The sequence below is a fragment of the Notolabrus celidotus genome, chromosome 5 (genome assembly GCF_009762535.1).
Source record: "Notolabrus celidotus isolate fNotCel1 chromosome 5, fNotCel1.pri, whole genome shotgun sequence".
Lineage (NCBI taxonomy): Eukaryota > Metazoa > Chordata > Actinopteri > Labriformes > Labridae > Notolabrus > Notolabrus celidotus.
The window spans coordinates 8,531,525-8,543,912 of NC_048276.1; the positions used below are offsets into that span (position 1 = coordinate 8,531,525).

The following is a 12,388-nucleotide window of genomic DNA, read 5'->3' on the forward strand; positions in this document are numbered from 1 at the left end:
CAAGGAGTTTGAAGAGGTTTTCCAAGACTAAAAGGCTCACTCAAACTCTGTAATGCATGTGATCTGAAACTGTAAAAATTACCAAAACTATGAGCTTCTGGAGGTTTTAGTGCGGCCTGTAATTATGCGGTTAATTTCATAATAAAGTATAGTCCATCAGTTCAAGTCATCTGTTAAATGTGCAAAATCTGTTCCATGAATAAGCTCACAGTGAATCCATGCAAGAAGTATTGGAATAAAGCTTTTTAGAAACATCATGCATCAAGCTTCAAACCATGATTCTGAGTGTCAGACAGTCTGCAATCACAACAGAATATCATCATGTCATCCAGCAAAGATAACTGCAGCCTGTCTCTACACTCATAATTACAGTCAGGTCTGCCTCGTGTACCCAGGCAGCAAATATTTACAGGTTATGCTGCACAGTCCAAACCAATCATAGGCCAGCAATTGGCCTGCGGCATTAGTTTGCATACAGACAACATAGACTGTATGTGGGAGAGGAGGGGAGGGGAGGGGAGCCAGGAGAGAGAGATGGAGTGGGAGAGACGTGACAGAAGGATCCTCTGCCAAGGGGAGAACAGGGTGAGATGAAGATAGTGGAGGATGAAGGAATGAGGCAGGGAAGGCATGAAAAAGCAAAGGATGAGAGAGAGAAGAGAGACTTACTTACAGCGGGATCCTGACAGATAAGAGAGGGAGGTACAAGGAAGTTTCAGCGCACTCTCCTCCTCCACATGGAGCGAAACATGTCGGCAAAACCTGACATCACCAGAGCGAAAAAAGCACCTCACTCACAGTCAGAGGGAGGCAGGAGCAGGAGCAGGAGCAGGGCGTGAGTGTGAGTGTGTGTGTGTGTGTGATCAGGATCTGGCATGTATGTGTATGCTAGTGGGAGGGAAAGCACTGAGGGAGAAATAGAAAGAGAGAGAGAGAAAGAGGGGGGGGCTTTTTGGAGGCAAGAGATACAGAGAGATTGTACAACCTGAGTGGCTGGTGTGAAAATGGGAGGGGGCTGGATGAACCAATCGTGTGTGAGATGAGCGGAGCGAAGAGGAGATGGCAACAAAGAGACAGGGTTTTTCTTTTTTTTTATGACTCCTGTCCTCACTCTCTCTTGCCTCCTCTATCACTCTCTTCTTTTTTTTTTATGATTGCATGTGTAAGGGGAAAAAAAGGCAAAACTATCACACAGAAAATGGGTGTCAGAGTGGTGAAGAGAACAAGTCTACCACTCTCTCTGTCATCAGAGCACACACAGGTTGAGGATGCAAGACAGCTGATAGGAGGAACAATAGAGATATATGACTAAATCCTGCTGGGAACTTTAACAACTGATGGCTGGGGATGGAGGGAATTTGGAGGTTAAAAGGGGGATGTCACGGCTGATGGATGGTGTAAAAATAAACAGAGGCAAAGAGGAGGAAGTGAGTGACAGATAATGATTACTTTAGGAGATAAAACAGTGTTAGAGGATGCAGGGTTCAAGTGCTTACAAAGGATTACTTTGCTTTTTTTTTTAAAGTTTGTGTCTTCGCAGAACAGCTGAGAGGAAAGGATTAGAATAAAGTGGTAGAAAGAGAATTAATATATAATGAGTGGAAAACTGTGATGGTGTTTGTAAGGTTGTAAGATCTCTGTGTCAATGTGTGTGTTTGGAAGGACAGCACATGCACGAGCAGTGTCCTCATGCATGTGTGTGTATGTGTCCAGCGCTTGTGTGCATGCGCATGGGGGTGGGGACCGAAACCATCTTCCCAGGATTTTTTTTTTTTTTTGCTGCGGGAGCACCATGTTGCCATGGAGACTGCATCCAGTGCAGCAGAACACACAGATGGCTGCTCTCTCTCTCTCTCTCTCTCTCTCTCTCTCTCTCTCTCTCTCTCTCTCTCTCTCTCTCTCTCTCTCTCTCTCTCTCTCTCTCTCTCTGAGACAGTCCAGTTAGCTCTTCATCCCTGATGGGTAAATCATAAAAGCTGGTCTCTGATCATGTTTGAAAAAAAACAAAAAACTGTTCCAGGTAGAAACAAGCTTTTCACCCAGCATGCAACCTGTTTTTGACAAGACGGGGTTGGAGTGATCCATCGCCTGTTTTCGGGAAATGGCATGTGAGGGTTTGTTCAACTAAAAGGGTATCATCAAGGTTATTTTAAAAGATTGTTACACATCAAAGTTCTGTTTCAGTAAAGGAACATTACGTAATTTTTGTCCCAGAACAGTCACATCACGTGCTTCTTCTTTCAGATTACAGCTCATGTGAAGAGTACATGGTGGGCAATTGAATACACACTGTGTGGATGACTTTATAATGCAATGGCTGGAGATGATAAGGTGATGAAGACACTGGTAGTTCAATCAATATTTCAACACTTTACTGGCTGGTTCACCTTTTTGTAAAGCTTCTCTTCCCAGATGAAATGTTCTGTCTAAGTGATTAAGTTCACACCAGCATATCACGATATTAACACGCAGGAGAGGCCTAAACTGAATCCAGATTATTTTTCGGTACACTCTTGTCCCACATCAGCTCTTTCAACAGCTTTACTCTGCACAATATATGACTAAAGCTGTGTTACTATAAATAAATCATCCTCAGGGATGTCATAACAATAAAGACCAGCACTTCAGTTACTCGTATGTCATTACCTTGCTTCCACTCTCTCATCTTTGTGATCATACATATAAAACTGCTCTGTTCTTTCACTCCGTCCCAAAATCTCAGCTCCAAAAATCCTTCATTAGCTGCTCTACTTATGAGCGCACCCTTTCAGCTAACTGGTAGATCATGTCTTAGATGGATTTTTAAATGGGGCTAAACCCTTGTGAATGTGGTCAGATGGGTATTAGCAGAAAGAGAGAGAGAGAGTTAGGCAGTAATGGAGCTTTGGTTAGTACAGCAGTGAGGTGTGTGTGTGTGTGGGGGAGGCTGTTTAAGCTGGGTGTAATACACTTCTTATTCTCTCTTCAAAAACAGCAACAATGGAAGTTTTGACTCATTTCAAATTGAGGGCTGGATTCACAAAGGCTTTTGTTTCTCTGCTGCATCACAGTAATTTGCTCTGTTTTTATTGTGTGATTGCAGTTAAATAAAGTAATGCATTGTAATTACTTTAAAATCACAGTTCAAAACAGTAAGTAGTCTACTATCATAGCCCGGTAATCTTCTATGAAGCTTACTCTTCAATTATGTGTCAAAGTAGCTCTACAGAAATCTACTCACATATCACACTTCTCTTCTGCCTCTCATTCTAAAATAACTGTTACATAATTGTTGAGGCAATTTGTAACAACAATCTAACACTTTAATACAGTAATCTTCTATGTACTGTGCATTAAAAGTTACATTTAAAAAAAGTGATTCAGCATTAAACCACTATATAACCAGGGGCGTATCCAGGCTTTTTTGACTGGGGTGCCCCAGCTCAGGCACCGACTTACAAGAGATGGAATAAAGTATGTGTGCACATTAATTAATAACATTTATTTTCCCTTGAACTACTTACACCAAAATATCATATATGTTATTTTGGTGTATATTGTGTCTTTAAAAAGTGTAATAACAAAGCAACATTTTAAACCTGTTTTTCAGGAATCAGAAAGAGGACAATCTTAAGCACTAACAGAAGGAAACGTGCTACCCTAATGCAATGAATACTACGCCTGTGGCAACCATTGACTATATATTGATATGTACACTATGCCTCCATGCTCCTCTGTGGTGCCATAATATCATCTGATGGGCACTGTCATATTGGAGGGGAGCCAAAGCATGAATAGAAGCAATCTTGTGAGTGGAGCCCAGGGGACTGACATCAAACACTTTCCACTAACTGAAACACTCATTCAACTTACTCATAAAACATTAAAGATCCCTCAGGTTGGTTCAATACCATAGACTGTATGAATAATAGATGTAGTATCCGTGACATCACACATCTGTTTCTGAAGCGCCAATCGTCAGCGTGAGTCATATTGGAAATGCTGAACTCAACATAACTGCTGTTGATTGAGTGTGAGGTAAAGAGGCTGGCTTTGAGCCTCCTTGCCAACAGCTACAGTGTTTCAGCCTGTCAGTCAAGTCAGCTGTGCCTCTCATAATGGAAAACTCAAAACATTAACATCTTCAAAACTGCTGAAAAAATGCCGATCGAGCAATGAGCTATCCAGATTACACACCTTTTTTTTTTTACCAGGCTGTAAACATGTTTATCTCTGCTGTAAAGATTGTCTTTTTTGAATTAGTGTGTATGTGGTTTCTGGTACTTCTGGAGCCAGCCTCAAGTGGACACTCGAGGAACTGCAGTTTTTAACACTTCCGTATTGGCTTCAATTCTCCCGGCTGGAGGTTGCTGCGTGTTCAATCCAATGCAGAACAGATTTTTGTGTTGGTCTGAAACAGACAGGTATGACTACAGACAGAGAAATTAGTCCTGTGTTAGTGTCCACTATGCTTTCTCTGACTGTTTCTCCTCTACTCTGCTAATCTAGTAAAGGACCCGACTGAAAACCAAAGGGGACAGGGCTTTTGGAACAGCCTGCCAGAGAAGATCAGACTTGCAGAGTCAGTCCCTTGTTTTATGTGATCACTCAAGACACATTTTTACAGGAAAGCTTTTATTGTGTTATTTTATTTAATTTTAGCTCTGATTTTAAGGGTCTGTTTTATAAGTTTGTATGTTTTTTAAGCTTCATTTTGCTTTGCAATTCTTCTTGTTTTTATTGCCCACTGTAAAACACTTTGTTACTTTTCTGGAAAAGTGCTATATAAAGTATTATTATTATTGTTGTTGTTGTTAAGGAGCTGCAGGACCCTACAAATAACTATTTAAAAATACACTTCTCAGAAAAATGATGAATCAGCATGAGAATAACTAACTATAATTACAGAGACCATGTTTGTTAGGAATTAATTTGATGTGTATTTGAATAGTTAGACCCATGTTACATCTGTTACCATGAAGAAAGTGTGAGTTATATATTGCAGTCAGTTAGTAGTGGGAGCTCGCAATGTTATGGCTTCACAGTCTGTAAACACTTGACACATCACTTTAAAAATACAGTGTATGGTTGCATAGAGTAAACTAGTTGATTGTAACACTCAACCTGCAGCCAATCACAGTTAAGGATTTTGCAGTGGCAACAGGAGTGACCAAACAGATTTCAAGCCAGCACTGGCAACCCCTCATGACTCACCCCTATATATCCTCTGTGTCATAAGTGTTAACATCTCATGTGAATCAAAAGCTACGTATTCCTATACTAGAGTAATCTTCTGTGTATTCTACCATAAAGTCAGAGTTCATTAAAGTAACATTGCAGCAAAACGCTGCTATCTGACTGTAGCTGTGTATTTCAATCACAGTTCAATATTGAGATGCTGTTCTTTCACAGTATTTTAAGTGTATTTTATTGTGTAATTTCCTGCTAAAGTGGTACAAATAGCAATGAGTAGTTTACTTGAAACTTAGAGACACATTCCTGGGTGTATTTCAAGTCTAAGTTTGATTATCTCTCAAAATCCTTCCTCCAGACCGTGCCCATGAGCTCACCTTCACTTGCAATGTGTGCCTGGAGGGCAGTACCAGACTCAGTTCGGGAGCTGACTGTGTAATGAGCTGCTGTCTCTGTAAATCTGAGGCTAAATATACACAGACTGGGGCAACAGAAGACTCAATAAAAGACGAAAGCATCTGCACAGCACCCGATTCTCAGTGTTCTCAAGCTAGTGTCGTGTACTCCTGTAGCTAAACAAACACACTGACAGGAGCACAAACACACATACACACACATACGTCCCTTCTAAGTAAGGCTATTACAGTCAGGCTCCTGTGACCTTAAACAGTTGACTGAACCACAGATGATAAACCACAAACATCACAGGCCGACCCCTGTAAACCTAATAAGATGGCCGCCTTCAGCGCAGAGAGTCATCGCTCAGACTAAACCCAGACCGTCACGTCTGTGTCAAACTTAATATTTTGGAGGAGGGGGAAATATGTCTTTGGCATATAATATATCAAATGTATGAGAAGGACAAAATTACTGACAGCAGTGCCATTGTTCACCTTGCTGGCAACTGTGTGACATTTATCCAGCCAATCAATGTGCCCCTCACCGCTCCTGCTCCCTGATGTTTAAGCCCAGCTCATCAGTGCAGAGAGAAAACAGCATGCATCCTAATCAGAGTGAGCAGGAAGGACATTAATATCAGCACTGATCAATGCTATTTAAAGGTGACTGCTGAATACAATCACAGTTTTGTGTTACAGACATGGCAACAATGCCAGATTACATGAGAGAACTGAAGAATACTGTAACAGTATTGAGATGTACAGCTGAGTAACGTGTCTGTGAAGGTTCGCAGTCATCCAGGTCATGGTAATTCAAAGCTTGATCCATGAGGCAACTGGACTGGGTAGAAATTATTGGGAGACGTTTCATCTCTCCTCCGAAAGGATTCTTCAGTTCTGACCAGAACTAGAAAATATGAGCCTCTAATTGTCCTGGGTCCCAAAGGGTCCCAAGTATGGTTGTTAGGCTTTTTCTTTGGTTTATTTTTTATTTGGTATTATTATTTGGTATTATTATTATCATTATTATTATTATTATTATTATTAGCAGCAGTAGTAGTAGTAGTAGTAGTAGTAGTAGTAGTAGTAGTAGTATTGTTTTATTATTATTTTTTTAACGTTTTTATAAGACTCAGCCAACAGCATAAAACAGCAATGCAGCCATCAGGCTCAGAGGCAAAAAACACCTAGTCCAAAGTAAAGTAGTCCGAAAGTAAAGATAAATGAATAAATAAATAAATAGATAGTACACAATTAAAAATAAGTAAACAAATGTACAAAATAATAATAATATTAAGATTGTAAAGATTAACACTAAAATAAAAATTATTATTAGTAATAATAATAATAACAATAAATATAAATAATTGTATAAATAGTAATTGGGATAATAATAATACAAATAAAATAATAATAATAATAATAATAAAAATAACACTAATACTAATGATAAAACAAATCCTCCCAGTAAACTTCTGTTATTGTTTTATTAATTGTTTATTTTTAATTTATTTTTCTTATCTTTTATTTTTCTCACTTTCATCTTTCTCTCCATATTTCAACCTTATAAGCCCCATCATCAGAGAGTAACTGAGAATGTCAACCCGCACACACACACACACACACACACACACACACACACACACACACACACACACACACAATACATTCACTAACATCTATAACACCCTGCAAACACAAGATACACCCATTTCGAGACCTGTAGTCTTTGTAATTCTCTCACTTTTATGTTAATGTCTGTTGTTGTCTATAACTATGTTTGTCTGTGCACTGTTTTGCAATAAAATAAATAAATAAATAAATACAAAGGAAACATAATTTCTACCAAGTCCAGTTTCCTTACGGATCAAGATTTGAACAGCCGGGTAACATTTCATACAGCTAAATGTGCACTTACCCATCCATTTTGAAATGAACCGGCTGGTCACTAATGCAGTTCAGCAGGTAAGTGTCCTAGATTCTCCAGATGCTTCTGTTCCCTCCTGTGAAGGAAACAGCTGGGATTAACAAACACCCCCTGAACACATCTCAACATCACATTTAGGACATGGAAGGAAATCACAGGGATACTCCTGTTTGTCTCCTTTGTTACAATATAGCAGCAGACTTTTACTAAACATAGAATAATCGTTCTTGTATAATTGTAGACCAATTACTTAAGTTTGAATGTATTATCTTCCCTACATGGTTTGGAGGCTCACCTGTGTGTTTCAGAGGCCTTCCTGTCTCTGGAAACTTGCAGAAAACTAACCTCTGTTTACTTGCTCCATCTAGTGGGTGATTGTGGACAAAGTAACTTACATCAGCCTGATATTTACTGGATGTTACTACAGAGACAGAGCATAGACTGTATGAGACAGAGTTGAAATCATTCAGAATAAAATGACTAAATATAACTGTCATCTCACCTCTCGGGACGCACGTGCTACCGCGAGAGCGCGACTCACAAACAATATCTCAAGGGGGAAGAAAAAAGCCAGAACTCTTTCAGCCAACACATTTATAACTGAGAGTTACCAAATGCGCCATGTGAAGTTTGTTTTTAAAGTCATGAGTGATGTTTCATGCGATACATCTCATAGGACCTCGTGGCGCAACGGTAGCGCGTCTGACTCCAGATCAGAAGGTTGCGTGTTCAAATCACGTCGGGGTCATTTCTTGGTGCTGTCCCGTTAGTTATTTAAAGAATCGTATAGCTGCAACCTGATAGCATCAATTCATATGTCATAACAAGATTTGATAATGCTTCTGCAGTTATAACAGTATGTCCAAATACTTCCTTCAAAGTCTCTGAAAAAAACTACAACTCATTCTACTGCCAGAGTTTAAAAAAAGACACTAGATCACATAAACTCCTCTTTTTAAAACTCTGCACTGGTTACCTGTCTCTTTTAGAATTGATTTTAAAGTTCTTTAAATTTATTTTAAAGCTCTTAACAGCCTTGTTCCTCCATACATCACTGATCTCCTGCCATTTATGTTCCACCACAATCCCTGGTCAAATGTTCCTCATGTGTCCCTCACAAAGAGAGAGAGCTTTCTGTTTTGTATGCACCAAAACTCTGGAACTCGTCCTCTAGACATTAAAATGGTGAGCTCTCTGAGTGTTTTAAAAGTAAACTTAAGTCTTAGCTTTTTAATCTGGTTTTTAACTTGGAGTCCTTTCTTCTTAGCCCTGGACTGCATTGTTATTTATTTATACAGGCTGATTATTATCATCATTACCGTTTTTTTTAACATCATTTTTATCTCTATTTTATTCTATAATATTTTATGTTATCATATTTATATTTTATTTTTCTGGTATGTATCTAATTTTACTTAATCGATTTTATTTTATTGATTTTATTTTTATTTCAAGCATTTCAAATTACTTTCCCCTGGACTGCATTATTACCATTGTGACCTTTTTTTTAACATAATTTTAATTTATTTTATTTCATTTCAATCTATCTTATTATATAATATATTATTTTTGTATTTATTTTTCTGTTATTTATCTGATTTTATTTATTTGATTTTATTATAATGATTTTATTTAATTTTCTGTTACATCTCTGATTTTTTTTAATTAATTTTTTCGTCATTGTTTTATTTTTAAATATTTAAATCCCTTTCCTTCCCACGTTTACCTATCACTGTTGTTTTCTGTCTCTGTTCTTTCATGAAGCACTTTGGGCTGCATGCTTGAATGTATTGAAGGCGCTATATTAATAAAAAATAAGTTGAGAGTTAAATCTGATTCTCTGTGAAAGGTTTCCCAGTTTTCCAAATGATGTCCTACCAGTGCAGGAAACACAATTACTATGAAATGCTGGAAAAAAACTAGATAGTGATCTATTATCATAAGCCTTGTGACATAGCAGATGTTGTCTACAGGATGCACATTCAGTTTCCTAAACAGGTGTACCAGAGAAAAAAGGACCAACAAGTGTCAGCTAATACCCTAAAATTTTATTAGACATGCAACTTTAGAAGTATATCTCAGTTTTCCTTTCCATACAAATCTTATTACAACACTTGTAAACAGTCTAATGCTCAGAGCTGCCATGGTGGATTAAGTTTAGAGCAAACAGCCACCTCAGTTCCCACAGTGTGAATTTCAGTCATGATAGTTTAGAGCGAGGAATCATATTTCAGGAAGAATTCCTCCTCAAACATGACCTCTGCAAGGTATTTAGCCTCAGTGCTTAATGCTGTTAAGCTTCAAACATTGAGATAACCTAACAAAATATGCATAACCAATATGTTAGTATGCATTTTGGAGACATGTTGAATATGTATCTACCTTTTTTGGTCCAGCAGCCAGGTAAGAAAATAATCCAGGGTTTTCACAGTGCAGGGTTTCTTTCATCTGTAAATAGTTCTGACTCTGCTCCTGCACATTTCTTGTTTTTGCTGTCTTTAAGATGTTTGCCTCCTCTCGCCTCTCTGCTTAAATGCCTCCTCACAATACAACTTGTAGTCCACCCTCCCTCTCTCCCTTAGTCCAAGTTTCCCCCCCAACCCACCTCCTTTCTCTTCCCTATTCAAGCCTGTTTCTCATCTTTCACTGACACAAACACCCACACACACGTACACACAGAAACTCTGAACACACAGTTGATTAGCACAACCCTGGTGAGAGACAGCAGGTCATGTCGAGTCCTCAGGAGCTGACTCACATGTGATGCTCCTTACCAGCACTCTACTTTCTAGAACAACGGCCTGATTGTGCTCCGGCACTCTCATTTTACATCAAACAGGCTGCTGCTGCTCCTCGTATCACATTGTTATCTCTGTTTTTGTACAAGGCCTTTCTTTAAGTTTCTGTTTGAGCTTGAATGCTTTAAACAAAGACAGAGAGAGGCCTTGATTTCCAGGGTGGCAAAGTAGTGAAGTTCTTTTAAAGGCCAACCATATTTTTTCCAAACTCCCTCTTGTGCCTCTTGATTTTAAATGCCAGGCTAAAATGTCCCCATTCAGTGCTGGCCAGTGGGAGGGATGGATGTGGGAGGACAACAGAACAGTCAGACAGGAGGCTGTATTGAACAGTTTGTTCAAGAGGAGTATTATTACACTGTGAGCTCAAATAAAATAGCTGTAAACAAATCCTGTTGCCCAAGTAACACAGCTGAATGTCTCTTTCTCTCTTTCTGCCCCAAATCCAAGCGACTGCTGAGCGGAGGCATGAGGGTGGCGCACAGTGGTGGTTCCGGGGCTGGCTTTGCCTCACAGCAATGTGCTCAGTTCACATTGTTTTGGGGTGATATCAGAACTGGCAGAGCATTTGACATTTTGAAAGAATATAACAAAGGTTTAGCTGACGAATCCGGCTGTTCCTGTCTTGGTTCAAGTATCTTAGAGGTAGAAAAAGACCTTAAAGGTAACCCCTCTGTTACCAGAACAAATGCCTTCCAGGCAGACTGACGGGGAGAAGAAATAATAGATGAAGTGAAATGCAAGAACTGGAAACTGAGCAGTCTTTGCCAAGGCCAGGCTCAGACTACAGAAGTTTTCAAATCGTCCTTGTGAAGAAGAAACTTCACAGATTTTCTTCCCTCTTATCTTAAATGTACACACACTACAAGATTGGAAAATAATGGCAAGTTACACACTTCAGGGTAGTATTAAGATCCATCTCATGTCATTGTGTGACCTCATGGTGAAGCAGACGTAAATAACATGGACACAGACTACAACCTGCTATGATGATTTGCAAGCAGCTTTTTGAAAGAGGTGAGGGTTGTCAATTCGTTAGTAAGAACTGGGAGTCAGATTGTTCATGTTCTCTCTCTCTCTATGAAGAGAAGTATGCTAGCAAATTTTAGCCTCATAGCTAGAATGTTTACTGTTCCTTATCAAAAACATCAGTAGCTCAGGCTCATTCTCTATCCCATTGGCTTTCACAGTCATGCTTTAAAAGTTTTGGCATTTTCAGACCTTTATTTCATCTTTTTTCATCACTTCCCTGTTTTGTTTTCGCATAATCAGACAGATTTAAAATTTTGGATATCAAGTTTGTTTAAAGTTATCAGAAGAGCATAGATTAGTCCTTTAAATTGGCTGTGTAATTATCTAAAATTCTGGCCAATGATGATTTCCTACCAACTTCAGACTGTAGCAATATGGATGGCATGACAGCTCACAGAAAGCAAGGCCAAAACATCTAAGAGTTCCCCCGGCAATGGCAGTAGTGTAGATCATAAAGCCCGCCTCCTCCTCCATACTAATAAAATGGACATGAGTAAAACTGTAAAATCAAAACATGTGTCAAGTTAATTTTTCTCAAACATGGTTTCCGTCATAATAGTTGGCTCTTATGTCCAGAAATTCTTTCTGCTGAGAATGTTAATTTTAATTGGAAATAGAATGCTGTTAAAAAGGGAAGAGAGGTTTGATTGACAGCTCTCTCGATGAAAGAGACTGATGCTGGAATGTGTGCTCTGGATTATCAGAGTAGAAGTGAAATGATGAGAGGAAATGTAACCAACAGTAACTCAAGAGTCACTGAACTTTCAACTCATGTATCTTTTCTGCTGCATACTGTGTGAAACTCTTTGCAGTTTTGTCTGTAAATTGAATGAGTGTCTTGGTTAGAGAAAGTAGCAGGTCATGGCTCTACTGGGCAGATTGGCTTCAAATGACATCACCAGCACAATACATCAGCACCTGTCTCAGGGTTTTTTTAGCTTCAGTTTTGCAGGGCAGGAGGAGGTGGAGGTCCCATTAATGAAACCAAGAAAGAGTTTTAACAGGATTCCTCTCCCACTCGTCAGAAAGAAAGAATCGTCCTGCAGTCTGAGCATGGCCTAAAG

General features: G+C 39.1%; 1 protein-coding gene and 1 non-coding gene across 4 annotated transcripts in view; one reads left to right on the top strand and one right to left on the bottom strand.

Moving 5' to 3' along the window:
• Positions 1-12,387, bottom strand: part of trim3b (tripartite motif containing 3b) — a 55,054-nt gene extending 42,667 nt beyond the window's left edge. For 2 of the 3 annotated variants that reach the window (XM_034683102.1, XM_034683100.1), the window contains exons 1-2: positions 9,880-12,387; positions 7,489-7,573 (exon numbers count right to left, since the gene is read on the bottom strand). The gene's annotated coding sequence lies outside the window, so the exon portion shown is untranslated. Of the gene's footprint in view, positions 1-7,488; positions 7,574-7,792; positions 7,862-7,999; positions 8,041-9,879 lie in introns of those variants that run through there. The other variant, XM_034683104.1, reaches the window with a different exon arrangement.
• Positions 8,174-8,245, top strand: trnaw-cca. The gene has a single exon. It is a non-coding gene; the product is annotated as a tRNA-Trp (tRNA).
• Position 12,388: the final 1 nt, after the last annotated feature.